The 17,190-nt window shown below is 50.3% G+C and overlaps 1 protein-coding gene across 1 annotated transcript in view; it reads right to left on the bottom strand.

Moving 5' to 3' along the window:
- The window catches only part of CEP170 (centrosomal protein 170), a 235,105-nt gene extending 218,360 nt beyond the window's left edge, over positions 1-16,745 (bottom strand). Inside the window, exon 1 of the mRNA XM_073560087.1 lies at positions 16,569-16,745. The gene's annotated coding sequence lies outside the window, so the exon portion shown is untranslated. The remainder of the gene's footprint in view (positions 1-16,568) is intronic.
- Positions 16,746-17,190: the final 445 nt, after the last annotated feature.

Below are 17,190 nucleotides of genomic sequence, written 5' to 3'. Positions count from 1 at the left end.
CTCCCAATTATCCTCTTCCCACTTTTCTTTAGCCTTAATCAGGTAATTGATTATAAAGGTGTGCATTAAGTCCTGATAAATACCTGACATAATTCCTTCTGTTCCCCCATCATTACATACATAGTCCACCAATATGTCTTTTTGGACCCTCATAGAATCCGTATTACTCTGCGCTATGTAAGCGTGACAGAGCTGTCTATGCTGGAACCAACAGATCTCAGATAACTCATATTCCTCCTGTAGTTTCTCAAAAGTCACTAGTCCCCGCGAGTCCTGTAATTGGGCCATGTATTGAATTCCTTTCCTCATCCAGTTTATAAATTCCCACATTTCCTCCAACAGTTTTTCATTTGCCATATAGGGGAATAATTCGTCAGGGCCTCCACTCCCCTAATCCTTTTAATCTCCTCCCACACCTTGTGTACCAGGGCCAGAGTGGGGCATGACAGCCCCAGTTTCCTAAAACTACCTGCCTCCAGTCCTTGAACCAATGAGTCTCGCCCCAGCACCTGAGTCAATATCCGCAACACCGGTGCCCTCTGTCTCTCTCCATCCCCTCAGCTGTTGGCCCTGACCTGCCAGATAATTTATCCACGGGCTCGGGAGTTCCAGCCCTACTCATCTTTGGGCGGCCTCTGTAATATTTCCAGTCTAATGCTGGTTTTTCCCCCAACCCAAGATCCCTAAATATAAAACTGATTGTACGGAACCACCACTTAGGTAACCATATGGGGTCATTGTGCAGCACGTACAACACCTGTGGCATCAGCACCAGTTTAATCAGATATATCCTTCCTACTACTGATAGATGTAATCTACACCATGCCCCTACTTTGCTTCTGAACGCACCCAATAGCAGGATCAATTCAGGTCTATATAGAGCGGGAGCGATATTCGAATGCCCAGGTACTTGACTATTTTGTATTGTTAAAGGGAACATGTAAATGGACTGAAGATACCCAAGCATGGAGCAGCATGGATCAGAGCCCGGCTCTGCGATTGCAGCCAGCTTTCACTCTGAAACATTCTGGCGTTTCAAAGAAGAAATCTAAATATGAAAAGTCAGCCAGCGCCGATATGTGACCAGTTTGGCACTGCCATAGGCGGAGTTCTCTCCATTCAGCATCAGTAAATAGACAGCTCGGGCTCATGTGAATGCACATAGTGAGAGAGCTGTAAGTAGACATTAGAGGGGCAAACACAAGAAAGCCAAGGGTAGCAGCAAACTAGATAGGTCTATAGTCCCCGAATTGCAGTTAAATAAGACTGGTGTTGTGCCCGTCAGTCTAAATGAAGGGTATACCAGGGTAAATGTACCGAATTCAAGTGGTGCGCGTTACTTTATTAGCCGCACCTAACAAATGGTGTGTGCAGTAAGCAACTGGAGTAAATCACAACTTTTCTGAAATTTGTTCAGAGAGCCTTGACATGCCATGTCTCGCCAAAACTGGGGACATTTGAAGACATTCTATGCCAGATCTCTGGTGAAAACACTTTCATTAATTGTTGTAGGCAGGAAGACATACTCAGCTTCAATGGCACATCTAGGCTCTGATTCATGTTGCCTGAAACTTCAGCAAGTCTGGAGTAGAACAAGTCATTCCTGGAAAATCCTTTTAAAGGGGATCTCTCACCCCCTGGGATGTTTTTACCTCTTAAGGTACTGTCACACTTAGTGATGCACCAGCGATCCCGACCAGCGATATGACGCTGTCAGGATCGCTGGTGCATCGCTAAGTGGTCGCTAGTGAGCTGCCACACAGGCAGATCTCACCAGCGACATAGCAGCGGTCGGGGGTCGTTACTTACCTATCAGATGAGGCGATCCTGACGTCCTCCCACCCACGTCCACGCGTCGCTTGTCGGCGCCACAGGAAGCCCAGCAGGAAGCTGACGACGAGAAACGGCCCAAGACGTTCTCGCGCGATCAGCGATAATCAGCGGGGGAGCCGGTCGGAGGTAAGTATCACACATAACGATATCGGTAGCAATATCGCTATAACGTCACAAAAACCAGTGACGTTATAGCGATATTGCTAGCGATATTGCTTAGTGTGACAGGCCCTTTATTATAGGCATACAGGTAATAGAATGGTTGAAATAGTCCTACCTGTATGCCAATATCTGCGGTCTTGATGTGCAGAAATTATCTTTTATTAGTTTATGCTAATGAGTTCTTCCAGGTTCCAGCGTGTGCGGTGCTTGGAAGAAAAAAACTCTGCCTCTGATCTACCATCAGCATCAGAGTTCCCTGTGACGAGTATTGCTGGCACCGTAATAACACGCCAGTGCCCTGCAATAGCGCGGTTATACGTAATTTTCCACCTTGGTATGGGCATTGGCTTCATTGCTCTTCAGCTGGACCACCTTCTGTGGGTTGTAAACACCGCCTCATGCTACTGTACCTCTAGGGGTGAGAGCATTTACACTACTGAACATCATTTCTTGTCTCGAAGCATTTCCACTGAAGTTGGATCAGCCTGTAGTTTGATTTTCCACTTTGATTTTGTGTATCATTCCAAATTCAGACCTCCATGAGATATTCATTTTGATTTTGAACATTAGCAGTGACTCACCAATGCCCATAGTAGGGCGGAAAAGGTAAGTATAATCGCACTATTGCAGGGCACAGATGCGGGATTCCGGGCCAGCAATACACGTCACAGGGCACTGTGGTACGCAAATGAAGTCCAGAGGCAGAGTTTTCTTCCAGGCACCGAACACCCTGGAGCCTGGAAGAACTCATTACTATAAATGAATAAAACATTAATTCTGCACATCAAGACCGCACATATGAGCATACAGATAGGACTATTCCAACCATTCTATTACCTATATGCCCATATTAATAGGTAAAAACGTCCTAGGGGGTGACAGGTTCCCTTTAAAGCGAACCTGTCAGCTGTTTTGGCCACTACAAGATGCGGCCACCGTCTTTTAGGACTTATCTACAGCATTCTAAAATGCAGATAAGCCCATGGTCTGACCTGAAAGATAAGAAAATTAAGTTTAATTATACGCATCCGGGGGGGGGGGGAGGCTGTCAGGTTTCGATGGGTGTCGCAGGTTCGTGTCCGCCGCCCCCCATCTTCTTGCTTCATCGCTCAAGGCATCGCGCTCCTGCACAGACGTACTTATCTGCCCTGTTGAGGGCAGAGTAAAGTACTACAGTGAGCAGGCACTGGGCCTCTCTGACCTTTCCCGGCGCCTGCGCACTGCAGTACATTACTTCTTCCCTCAACAGGGCAGATAAGTACACCTGCGCAGGATCACGATGCCGGGGAGTGATGAAGCGAGCAGGAGGGCGGCGGTGCAAGAAGATGGGAGGTGCCATACCCGAACCTGCAACACCCATTGGACGGGACCGCATTGGACCGTCCCCCCCTCCCGGGTGAGTATAACTAAACTTATTTTTCTTATCTTGCAGGTCGGACTGGGGGCTTATCTACAGCATTATAGAATGCTGTAGACAAGCCCTGAAAGGCGGTGGCCGCATCTTATAGCGGCCAAAACATGTGACAGGTTCCCTTTAACTTTAAACCAGGTCACAGCAGAGGGAGTCTGCCCATAGTCTCTGCCACCCTTGGTGCTCAGGTGGGCACAGCTGTTCACATACAAGTAGCCCTGCAAATGACTATGTAGTCAAACACCTTTTGCTCACAAAGAGGGCACAACCAGTTGCAATTACGATGGTGTAAATCCCGTAATTTTTTTTTTCTCCTCTAGACTCCGAAGAGAGTGGACGTGCCTGTCTGCTCTCTGCAAGACGGAGAGAAAGAGGAGTTAATTAATACTTGCGCCGTGCTACTGGCAGCCCATTGCAGCAGCAGCTACTCGGTTTGTTTGTTTCTGTTGGACTTTCTTTTGTACTTTCATTGGACTTTTGGACCTTGGGAACTTTGATGGACCCCTAACTTTAACCTTGGATTGATGGATGTTTTACACCCTGTTGATCGCACTGTGGATATTTTGGACCCTAGGAACTTTGATGGACCCCTAACTTTAACCTTGAATTTATGGATATTTTACACCCAGTTGATCGCACTGCGGACATTTTACACTCTGCGGATCGCACTGTTCCTGCATGACGGACCATTGTGAGAAGGTGCCCTTCGACATGTAGCTCTGGATCGGCACCCGGATCTGCCACTACTACATACATCACCCACAGGTACATGCAACTCCTAAATGGATACATGAGATATGCAGTTATTAGTACCCTTGGACATGAATCTAATACAGCCTTTGTCAGCTATAGTTCCGCAATACACACAGCTTCTACCTTGGTGGTTACTGAAGCAGCTATCTGTGTACAGAGGTGGACACTGGACACAATCAGTCACGGTGAGGACTGGAGCGAAGGACAGGGTCACTGATCTGCTGGCAGTCCCTAAGTCCATCACTAAACGTGTTGTGTATTCAAGAGATCGACTTCTTGAGCTGAGCAGGTTGAAGCCTTCTCCAGCTGTGGCCATACCACAGGTTCCTCGTGAAGTGTGGAGACCTTTTAGAGCAGGGATGGGGAACCTCAGACCCCAGGGCCATTTACTGCCCTCGATGACCTTTTATCAGGCAGATTCTCAGGGGCTGCATTCTTGGGCAGGGAGCTGTATTTTGATTGCCACAAACTCATTAATTTCTTCTTGCTCTGTTAGCACACAAACGCAGTGTTCACTAATGAACACTGAAGGGCATGCAATGAAAGATTACATCCTGACACCAGTGCCAGAGTCAGGATGTAATTTGTGGGTGGAGTTTGTACGGCCCCCGAAGGATGGTATAAATATCCAAATGGCCCTTGGCAGAAAAAAAATTCCCCACCCCTGTTTTAGAGGCTGAAGAGCAGGAAAAAAGTTGAAGTCCAGGAGAAGAAGGTTTAAACCATCAGTACCATCAATCATCATGGGCAATGTGCGCTCGCTTGGAAATAAGACAGATGAACTGCTAGCTCTGTGTAAAACCCATACGGAGTTCAAGGAATGCAGTCTTATGTGCTTTACAGAAACCTGGTTGCATGGGGACATTCCTGATTCAAGTGTCTCAATTCCAGGGTTTCAAATGGTTCGGGCTGATAGACACAAAGCCAAATGTGGTAAGAAGGGTAGGGGGTGATACTATACATTAGTAACAAATGGTGTAATCAGCTGCACAATAACTGTTAAGGAAAGTCATTGCTGTCAAAACATTGAACTCTTAGCGGTTGACCTTAGGCCTTACTATCTACCTAGAGAATTCTCCATTTGCATTGCAGTAGTCATGTATATACCTCCATTTGCTAGCCAAGAGGCAGCTAAGGAAGTGCTGTTGGGGGTGTTGGCTCGCCTTCAGACAAAGCACCCAAACTCGTTAACATTAATCTCTGAGGATTTTAACAGAGTCATGTTCTCAAAGGCTCTTCCAAAGTTCTATCAATGTTAAATGTGCAACAAGGGACAGCAGTATATTGGATCTGCAAATGTTAAAGATGCCAATTCATCGTCTGCATTACCCCCCCGTGGGGAAATCTGACCACAACCTCACTATTGTCTCCATCTTATCAACCTGTTGTCAGCAAACAACCAGCGACAATGAAACTAATCAGTGGTCTCCTGCAGCTGAGGAGGCCCTGCAAGACTGCTTTGACCTCACAGACTGGGAGATGATATGCGACAGAGGAGAGCATGATGATGTAAATGATATTGTCGGGAGAGTAACTATACATTTTTGTGCTGATACTGTAGTACCAGTTAAAAAGATTCGATGTTATGCAAATAACAAGCCTTGGATTACAAAAGAATTGAAATACTTACTAAATGAGAAAAACTGTCATTTAAAATGAAGGATACTAAAGGTACCGTCACATTTAGCGATGCACCAGCGATCCGGACCACGATACGACCCGGTCAGGATCGCTGGTGCATCGCTAAATGGTCACTAGTGAGCTGCCATACAGGCAGATCTCAGCAGCGATGCAGCAGCGGTCAGCGGTCGTTACTTACCTGTCAGACGCGGCGATGAAGAAGTCCTCCCACCCGCGTCCACGCGTCGCTCGTCGGCGCCAGCAGGAAGTGGCCGACGAGAAACGGCCCTGGACAATCTCGCATGATCAGCTATAGATAGCGTGGAAGCTGGTCGGAAGTAAGTACCACACTTAGCGATATGGCTAGCAATATCGCTGATGCGTCACAAAATCGGTGACGCTTAAGCGATATCGCTAGCGATCTCGCTTAGTGTGACAGGGCCTTAAGAAACAGAAATTAATACAAAGGGACTTAAAGGGGAAAATTAAGAATGCCTGTGAGGCGTTCCGAATGAAATTAGAAAATAAACTGTCACACAACAATTCCATGGAGGTTTGGTCGAGCATGAAGCAGTTAAGTGGGTTTAAGGCTAGGCCAGAGCATGGGGAAGTGGATTTGCCCATGGCTAATGAAATGAACGAGCTCTTCAACAGATTTACCAACACATGTGCTGCGTCATCAGGAATGAGGGATAGAGCTGACTAACGATCGACAGCATTGACTTTGGGTGATGAACTGTCTGCTTTCACTGTCTCCCCAAGTGATGTGAGGAAACATTTTCGTAAACTAGTCATTGGCAAAGCAGCTGGGCCTGATGGCCTCAGTCCACGTGTCCTAAAAGCGTGTGCAAACCAACTATGTAATGTCTTTCTGGATCGCCCTCCCAGGGCTGTGGGGTACTCGGGGCCGGGCCCGGTGGATTTCAATGGGATTTGTCACCGTAGTTGTGACCCGGTCCGTGGCCCTGGGCGTCCATTGTAAAAAGGGGAATGTTGAGTGTGTGGATGCTGATTAAAGTTTATGAGTGAATGATTTGATGATTTGTGATGCCACCTGTGGTGTTCAGCAATGAAGATGTTAAGCCGACGCTGCAGACAGATCCTCTGGGACAGATGGTGTGGTGCAGCAATGATGGCGTGGCCCTCCACAGGTAGGGCTGTAGTCCCAGGGCAGTGTTGATGAAGAGATAGGGAGGAGATTTAGATGGTGCGTTGCCAGGCACAGCGATGTAGCAGTGCTGAGTGTGTTGGCGCAGGAATAAGTGGAGGACACCAGGGCATGTAGTTCCAAAGCTTTACTCACAGTCTGTTGAGCATACAGGTGCCCGCATCCATGCTGCGTCCTCCAGGTCAGGAGCTCAGCCAACCCCCAGGCAAGATGAAGTACTCCGTTCCAACACTCCGCCAACATAAGTGCCTTTTCTGAACGTCTCCCTTTTGCACCTATAGTGAAGTACTCTCAGTACTGAGTTACACTGGACTTGAACTCTACTTGTACGGCAGACAGCTGTAGCCTGCTTCGGGGACTCCTTGCTACCAAGTCCCGGGTCACTATCGTTGCTGTTGTGCCCCCCAAGTCTTGTGTGGGAATAAAGTGGTGACAACTTCTATTCCTCCGCTGTCTGTCGCAGGACCATTAGTATCCAAACAACCTCGGGGACCGGACCCCGGCCTTGCGCTGTGAACTTGGGAAGGGTTTTGCTCTAACCCTGATCCTTAGTCCTCCTCTCCTTACGTTCCATACTAATCCTTCCTCCTTATGGAGTCAGGCTTCCCATCAAAGTCTCTTTCCTGTGCCAGCGGACCCAGGTCACTGTGGTCGGCTGCAGCACTTCCTTCATCCATCCCACTCAGGGGATCTTCACTCCTCCACTCACTCTGTCAGACTAACTAAATCCTAAACTCCTCCAGCTCTTTTGGTGCAGACTAAACTCCACCCGCCTCCCAGCACGCTTCGTGTTCCAAGCAGGGAGCCACCAAAGGGTGCTTTCCTACACTACTATGTTGTGTGGGATGCAGGTAGTTGGAGTGTGGTCAGGTGTCTCCACCTTACCTGGATGGTGGGGCACCACACCTCAGGAGGAGGTGCAGTACCTCTGTGGCGACTGAACCCTCAGGGGCGCCACATTTCAGCTCCTGTTTAACAGGAGCCTACAATCTCAGAGAATACCAGTCCTGTGGAAGACCACCTGCCTGGTGCCAGTTCCCAAGATCACCTTTCCAACTTCCCTACACAACTATCGTCCAGTGGCCTTAACATCGCTTGCTATGAAGTCGTTGGAGAGAATAGTACTTACCTACTTGCGCCCGAGGGTGAGGGCCTACACTGACACCCTGCAGTTTGCGTACCAGCAGAGATTGGGGGTGGATGATGCTGTAGTGTCTCTGCTACATACAATACATTCATTCTTGGACAATGATGGAAGTGCAGTGCGCACCATGTTCTTTGACTTCTCTAGTGCTTTGAATACCTTACAGCCGCTCTTATTACGAAATAAATTCACTGATATGGCAGTGGATGAGGGGATGGTGAACTGGATAAGCGACTACCTGACGGACAGGCCGCAGTTTGTAAGGATGGGGGAGGTGGTATCTGGCAGTGTACAGAGCAGTGTGGGAGCCCCTCAGGGTACACATTGCATACAGCTGACTTTTAGTATAAATCCGATTTCTGTCACCTCCAAAAAATTCTCAGATGACTCTGATTGTAGGGGGCATTGTGGGGGACCGGGGTGAGGAGGAATATAGAAGGGTGGTTTCTGACTTTGTGGATTGGTGCCAGACTAACTGTCTAGAACTAAATGTAAAAAAAACCCCAAGGAGATGGTGAGTTATAGAAGGAAAAAAGATGAATACTTACCGATCACTATTGCTGGCTAGGAAGTGGAGACGGTTGAGACCTACAAATACTTGTTGGTTCCCCTTGACAGCAAACTTGATTGGAGGTTTTATGCAGAGAAGATTCACAAGAAGGGAATGAGCAGACTGTACTTTCTGCGGAAGCTCAGGTCGTTCAATGTGTGCAGTAAAATGCTGGAAATGTTCTACCAGATGTAGCAAGCTCCATTTTTTGCTATCATTTGCTGGGGCAGTAGTGTGCGAGTAGCTGACGCCAATAAGCTCAACAAACTTATCAAGAAGGCAAGCGCGGCTGTTTGCCTCCATCTTGACTCTTTTGAGGAGGTAGTGGAAGGTAGGATTCAAAAGAAGTGCAGGACTTTAATGAAAAATAACGCACACCCACTATACGGGCTGTTCTTGAATCAGAAGAGCACATTCAGCAGCTGTCTAATCCTACTAAGGTGCAAGAAGGAGAAATTCAGGAAATCGTTTGTGCCTACTGCTATGGGGATTTATAACAATTCACTAAGGGTGAAAGATGGCTATGACCTAGCGATGTATAACAATTCACTAAGGGTGAAAGATGGTTATGACCTAGGGCAGGCGCACTAATGTAAAGGATCAGAGACTTGTGTACCTTTGTTTGTTACGTATTGTGGTTAGTCATGCGCAGGATCTGTGTCTAGTAATTACTCTATGTAACTATGTAATGATGTTTGTAATGTAATGTATTAATGCTGTTCGTAAGGTTTTGTTGGTAATGCTGTTGTAACCATGCTGCGATACCATAATTTCACTCGGGATCAATAAAGTGTATCGTATCGTATCGTAAGCTAGCTGCAGAACTCCAACAATTAGCCATCTCATGGCTGTGTAACATTTGTGATCTTCATGCTAAGCAGTCACAGGTGCTCTGCAATTTTTGAAACCCCTATAGATGTGACTGTAGAAGCAGCAAATATGCCTGGACACCTCTCAATTCCCAAAAGTACAGCACAGGACCAAGATCTATCATTTATCATTTATGGCATATTCAAAAATGAGATTACCCCTTTAAGGGGTTGAAAAACAAACCAACACTCATGTTCAAGTCAGAATATATAAACTTATATAAATGACATCCCTAAAAGTTATGTGCCAAGTGCAGATTGGTAGATGTACTGCCTACTGAACCTGTTGTAGGAAATGCGGTACAGACCTGTAACTCTCCGAATAAGACTCAGCAGGCCAGAGCACTAGATAAAGTGGAAGATGACCCATGTGCAGTCTGCCGGTAGTAAAGAAATCCCCGCACCAGAAGAAGACACGGCCAGTGCTCATACTGGGGAGAGCCACACCAGAAGAGGGCATGGCCAGTACTCATTATGAAGAGAGCTACACCAGAAGAGGGCACGGCCAGTACTCATTATGGGAGAGCCACACCAGAAGAGGGCACGGCCAGTACTCATTATGGGAAGAGCCACACCAGAAGAGGGCACGGCCAGTACTCATTATGGGAAGAGCCACACCAGAAGAGGGCACAGCCAGTACTCATTACGGGAAGAGCCACACCAAAAGATTACATGGCCAGTACTCATTACAGGAGAGCCACACCAAAAGATTGCATGGCCAGTACTCATTACAGGAGAGCCACACCATAAGAGGGCACGGCCAGTACTCAATTTGGGGAGAGCCACACCAGAGGAGTGCACAGCCAGTACTCATTATGGGAGAGCCACACCAGGAGAGGGCATGGCCAGTACTTATTATGGGGAGAGCCACACGGCCAGTACTCACTATGGGGGGTGCCACACCAGATGAGGGCACGGCAAGTACTCATTATGGGGAGAGCCACACCAGAAGAGTGCACGGCCAGTACTCATTATGGGAGAGCCACACCAGAGGAGGGCATGGCGACTACTCATTATGGGAAGAGCCACACCAGAAGAGGGCACAGCCAGTAATCATTATGGGGGGAGCCACACCAGAAGAGGACATGGCCAGTGCTCATTATGGGGGAGAGCCACACCAGAAGATGACACGGCCAGTGCTCATTATGGGGAGAGCCACACCAGAAGAGGGCACGGCCAGTGCTCATTATGGGGAGAGCCACACCAGAAGACGGCACAGCCAGTGCTCATTATGGAGAGAGCCACACCAGAAGAAGGCATGGCCAGAACTCATTATGAGAACAGACACACCAAAAGATTGCATGGCCAGTACTCATTACAGGAGAGCCACACCAAAAGATTGCATGGCCAGTACTCATTACAGGAGAGCCACACCATAAGAGGGCACGGCCAGTACTCATTATGGGAGAGCCACACCAGGAGAGGGCATGGCCAGTACTTATTATGGGGAGAGCCACACGGCCAGTACTCACTATGGGGGGAGCCACACCAGATGAGGGCACGGCAAGTACTCATTATGGGGAGAGCCACACCAGAAGAGTGCACGGCCAGTACTCATTATGGGAGAGCCACACCAGAAGAGGGCACAGCCAGTACTCATTATGGGAAGAGCCACACCAGAAGAGGGCACAGCCAGTACTCATTACGGGAAGAGCCACACCAAAAGATTGCATGGCCAGTACTCATTACAGGAGAGCCACACCAAAAGATTGCATGGCCAGTACTCATTACAGGAGAGCCACACCATAAGAGGGCACGGCCAGTACTCAATTTGGGGAGAGCCACACCAGAGGAGTGCACAGCCAGTACTCATTATGGGAGAGCCACACCAGAATAGGGCACGGCCAGTACTCATTATGAGGAGAGCCACACCAGAAGAGGGCACGGCCAGTACTCATTGTGGGAGAGCCACACCAGAAGAGGGCACGGCCAGTACTCATTATGGGAAGAGCCACACCAGAAGAGGGCATGGCCAGTACTCATTACAGGAGAGCCACACCATAAGAGGGCACGGCCAGTACTCATTATGGGAGAGCCACACCAGAAGAGGACACGGCCAGTACTCATTATGGGAGAGCCACACCAGAAGAGGGCACGGCCAGTACTCATTATGGGAAGAGCCACACCAGAAGAGGGCATGGCCAGTACTCATTACAGGAGAGCCACCATAAGAGGGCACGGCCAGTACTCATTATGGGAGAGCCACACCAGAAGAGGACACGGCCAGTACTCATTATGGGAGAGCCACACCAGAAGAGGGCACGGCCAGTACTCATTATGGGGGGAGAGCCACACCAGAAGAGGACACGGCCAGTACTCATTATGGGAGAGCCACACCAGAAGAGGACACGGCCAGTACTCATTATGGGAGAGCCACACCAGAAGAGGGCACGGCCAGTACTCATTATGGGAAGAGCCACACCAGAAGAGGGCATGGCCAGTACTCATTACAGGAGAGCCACCATAAGAGGGCACGGCCAGTACTCATTATGGGAGAGCCACACCAGAAGAGGACACGGCCAGTACTCATTATGGGAGAGCCACACCAGAAGAGGGCACGGCCAGTACTCATTATGGGGGGAGAGCCACACCAGAAGAGGACACGGCCAGTACTCATTATGGGGAGAGCCACACCAGAGGACACAGCCAGTACTCATTATGGGGAGAGCCACACCAGAAGAGGACACGGCCAGTACTCATTATGGGGGGAGAGCCGCACCAGAGGACACAGCCAGTACTCATTATGGGGGGAGAGCCACACCAGAAGAGGACACGGCCAGTACTCATTATTGGGGGAGAGCCACACCAGAAGAGGACACGGCCAGTACTCATTATAGGAGAGCCACACCAGAGGAGGGCATGGCGAGTACTCATTATGGGAGAGGCACACTGTCAGTGCTCAATATGGGGGAGAGCCACAACAGCAGATGACACGGCCAGTGCTCATTATGGGGAGAGACACACTAGAAGAGGACATGGCCAGTGCTCATTGTGGGGAAAGCCACACAAGAAAAATGCAGGGCCAGTACTCATTATGGGAAGAGCCACACCAGAAGAGGACACGGCCAGTACTCATTATGGGAAGAGCCACACCAGAAGAGGACACAGCCAGTATTCATTATGGGGGGAGCCACACCAGAAGAGGACATGGCCAGTGCTCATTATGGGGGAGAGCCACACCAGAAGAGGACACGGCCAGTGCTCATTATGGGGAGAGCCACACCAGAAGAGGGTACGGCCAGTGCTCATTATGGGGAGAGCCACACCAGAAGACGGCACAGCCAGTGCTCATTATGGAGAGAGCCACACCAGAAGAAGGCATGGCCAGAACTCATTATGAGAACAGACACACCAGAAGAGTGCACGGCCAGCACTCATTATGGGGAGAGCCACACCAGAAGAGGGCACTGCCAGTACTCATTATGGGGTGAGCCACACCAGAAGAGGGAACGGCCAGTACTTTATATGGGGACAGCCACACAGCGAGTGCTCATTATGGGGAGAGCCACACCAGAAAAGGGCATGGCCAGTACACATTATGGGGAGAGCCACATCAGAAGAGTGTACGTCCAGTACTCATTACGGGAGAGCCACATCAGAAGAGTGAACCGCTAGTACTCATTTTGGGGAGAGCCACACGGCCAGTACTCATTATGGGGAGAGTCACACCTGTCATGAACTCATCTTCTGCTCCACCAGTTGAGAGTTCCCCTTCCGTTCTCCCTCTGGTGGTGACAGGAGGTAGTGCGGTTGGTTTAAGTGGTAGTGATCTGCCACCTGATGAGGAAGAAAACGATTGGATCTCTGGAGTATCAAACTGGATATAAGACAGCCGACGCCCTATCCGGGTGCTGGTGATTCAGTCTGCTTCTCAGGTCCTGGACTTCAGCTCTCTTCCAGTCTTCTCAAGTTAAGTTTGTTTTTTGCTAATGTTCACACTTGCACTTGTTGGTCAATTCAGTTTTTTGTGTAATCAGCCTGCCCCTGCTGGGGCTATGCTGAAACTCCACTCCTATTAATCAGTATTTGCCAATCTGCTTGTTGTCCCTTATTAGATTGGCCTCTTTTTTGCTCTGTCTCAGAATATTTCAGAGTGCTGATATAGGTTTAGAAGTCTAGTGACTTCAGGGTTAATTTTGCTATCAGAAGTGTTGGACAATATTTTTGTAGGGTTTTTTTGGAAGATTGCAGACAGTGTCTTTCCTTTTCTGTCCTTTTTAGTTAGCCGGGCCCCATCGTTTGCTCAGCCTATTTTCCTGCCTTTGTTTGTACTTTCATCTTGTTTCACCGTCAATACATGTGGGAGACTGTCTTTCCTTTGGGGTCTGCTCTGGGGCAGTAAGTTTTCCTCGTTTCCGGCTTTAGGCTTATGTAGTTATCCGGTTGTGACGAGGCGTCTAGGACCAACTTAGGAACGCTCCACGACTGCTGCTAGCTGTTCGGTTAAGATCAGGGATCTGCAATCTGCATGGTTACCAACTTCTCTGGTTTTCTGAGACTTAGCTTGTTGTCTTTTTTTTCCTCCTAGGTTACCCATTCATAACACACACCATAAGAGGGCATGGCCAGTACTCATTATGGGGAAAGCCACACCAGAAGAGGACATGGCCAGTGCTCATTATGAGGAGAGCCACACCAGAAGAGGGCACGGCCAGTACTCATTGTGGGAGAGCCACACCAGAAGAGGGCACGGCCAGTACTCATTGTGGGAGAGCCACACCAGAAGAGGACACGGCCAGTACTCATTGTGGGAGAGCCACACCAGAAGAGGACACGGCCAGTACTCATTATGAGGAGAGCCACACCAGAAGAGGGCACGGCCAGTACTCATTGTGGGAGAGCCACACCAGAAGAGGGCACGGCCAGTACTCATTATGGGAAGAGCCACACCAGAAGAGGGCATGGCCAGTACTCATTATGGGAAGAGCCACACCAGAAGAGGGCATGGCCAGTACTCATTGTGGGAGAGCCACACCAGAATAGGGCACGGCCAGTACTCATTATGGGAGAGCCACACCAGAAGAGGACACGGCCAGTACTCATTATGGGAGAGCCACACCAGAAGAGGGCACGGCCAGTACTCATTATGGGAAGAGCCACACCAGAAGAGGGCATGGCCAGTACTCATTACAGGAGAGCCACACCATAAGAGGGCACGGCCAGTACTCATTATGGGAGAGCCACACCAGAAGAGGACACGGCCAGTACTCATTATGGGAGAGCCACACCAGAAGAGGGCACGGCCAGTACTCATTATGGGGGGAGAGCCACACCAGAAGAGGACACGGCCAGTACTCATTATGGGGAGAGCCACACCAGAGGACACAGCCAGTACTCATTATGGGGAGAGCCACACCAGAAGAGGACACGGCCAGTACTCATTATGGGGGGAGAGCCGCACCAGAGGACACAGCCAGTACTCATTATGGGAGAGCCACACCAGAAGAGGGCACGGCCAGTACTCATTATGGGAAGAGCCACACCAGAAGAGGGCATGGCCAGTACTCATTACAGGAGAGCCACACCATGAGAGGGCACGGCCAGTACTCATTATGGGGGGAGAGCCGCACCAGAGGACACAGCCAGTACTCATTATGGGGGGAGAGCCACACAAGAAGAGGACACGGCCAGTACTCATTATGGGGGGAGAGCCGCACCAGAAGAGGACACAGCCAGTACTCATTATGGGGAGAGCCACACCAGAAGAGGACACAGCCAGTACTCATTATGGGAGAGCCACACCAGAAGAGGACACAGCCAGTACTCATTATGGGAGAGCCACACCAGAAGAGGGCACGGCCAGTACTCATTATGGGGGGAGAGCCACACCAGAAGAGGACACGGCCAGTACTCATTATGGGGAGAGCCACACCAGAGGACACAGCCAGTACTCATTATGGGGAGAGCCACACCAGAAGAGGACATGGCCAGTACTCATTATGGGGGGAGAGCCGCACCAGAGGACACAGCCAGTACTCATTATGGGAGAGCCACACCAGAAGAGGACACGGCCAGTACTCATTATGGGAGAGCCACACCAGAAGAGGGCACGGCCAGTACTCATTATGGGGAGAGCCACACCAGAAGAGGGCACGGCCAGTACTCATTATGGGGAGAGCCACACCAGAAGAGGGCATGGCCAGTACTCATTACAGGAGAGCCACACCATAAGAGGGCACGGCCAGTACTCATTATGGGGGGAGAGCCACACCAGAGGACACAGCCAGTACTCATTATGGGGAGAGCCACACCAGAAGAGGACACGGCCAGTACTCATTATGGGGAGAGCCACACCAGAGGACACAGCCAGTACTCATTATGGGGAGAGCCACACCAGAAGAGGACACGGCCAGTACTCATTATGGGGAGAGCCACACCAGAGGACACAGCCAGTACTCATTATGGGGAGAGCCACACCAGAAGAGGACACGGCCAGTACTCATTATGGGGGGAGAGCCGCACCAGAGGACACAGCCAGTACTCATTATGGGGGGAGAGCCACACCAGAAGAGGACACGGCCAGTACTCATTATGGGGGGAGAGCAGCACCAGAAGAGGACACGGCCAGTACTCATTATGGGGGGAGAGCCACACCAGAAGAGGACACAGCCAGTACTCATTATGGGGAGAGCCACACAAGAAGAGGGCAGAGCAAATGCTCATTTTAGGGAGAGCGCTTTTTGATGAAAATGTTGTAGCACTTTTTTTTTTTACAAACCAAAATGGAAGCAGTGTGCTGCGCTTCATGTGATGGCATCATAGGCAGTAGGTCAGCAGCCATCCATAATGCACAGGCCTGTCATGTAACATTATATGGCTCCACAGCCTCCATGCCAGCACAGCCATGACCAGCAACCATCGGCACAGCCGTGACAGGGGGAGACGGGCAGACCTGCTTTGTTTGCCGTCTGGTAGAAGTCAGATCGATGCCACGATCGCGCATCCGAGTGCAGAGCTACACAAAGGCTGCGGAGACGGCGAGATCCGTCCGGGCACAGACCCCAAACTCTTATCAAGGCCGCCAACGTGCACCCACCGCCCACAGCGCGAGTCCTCACCTCTCCGGGACCAAAGTGGTTAAGTGAGCAACCTGCTGTGTCCATCAATCATCGCCTCGTACCATCGAGATGTAGGCTGTTGTCAGAGACAATCGCCGACTAACGGCACCGAGAAGAAGGGCGGGTCTGAGAAGGATGGAGAGAGAAGAGACCATTTCCAGAGCATGCGCACTACCCGCTCCATTCACTGCGTCGTTTGGTCAGCTGGAGGGTGTGTGCACGGCTGCTGGGCGCACCACAGGACCTGCTGGATGCCGGCTGTAGCGCTGCTGCTGGCTGCCGGCTGTAGCGCTGCTGTGGGCTGTTGTGCTGCTGCTGGATGCGGGCTGTAGCGCTGCTGCTGGATGCGGGCTGTAGCGCTGCTGCTGGCTGCCGGCTATAGCGCTGCTGCTGGCTGCCGGCTATAGCGCTGCTGTGGGCTGTTGTGCTGGATGCGGGCTGTAGCGCTGCTGCTGGATGCGGGCTGTAGCGCTGCTGCTGGATGCCGGCTGTAGCGCTGCTGTGGGCTGTTGTGCTGCTGCTGGATGCGGGCTGTAGCGCTACTGCTGGCTGTAGCACTGCTGATGGATGCAGGCTGTAGCGCTGCTGCTGGATGCGGGCTGCTGGATGCCGGCTGTAGCGC

The sequence above is a fragment of the Dendrobates tinctorius genome, unplaced genomic scaffold (assembly GCF_039654945.1).
Source record: "Dendrobates tinctorius isolate UK_male_01 unplaced genomic scaffold, ASM3965494v1 ptg000293l, whole genome shotgun sequence".
Classification (NCBI taxonomy): Eukaryota; Metazoa; Chordata; class Amphibia; order Anura; family Dendrobatidae; genus Dendrobates; species Dendrobates tinctorius.
The sequence above is the reverse complement of the archived record's forward strand: the minus strand, read 5'-3'. Positions and strand labels throughout refer to the sequence as shown.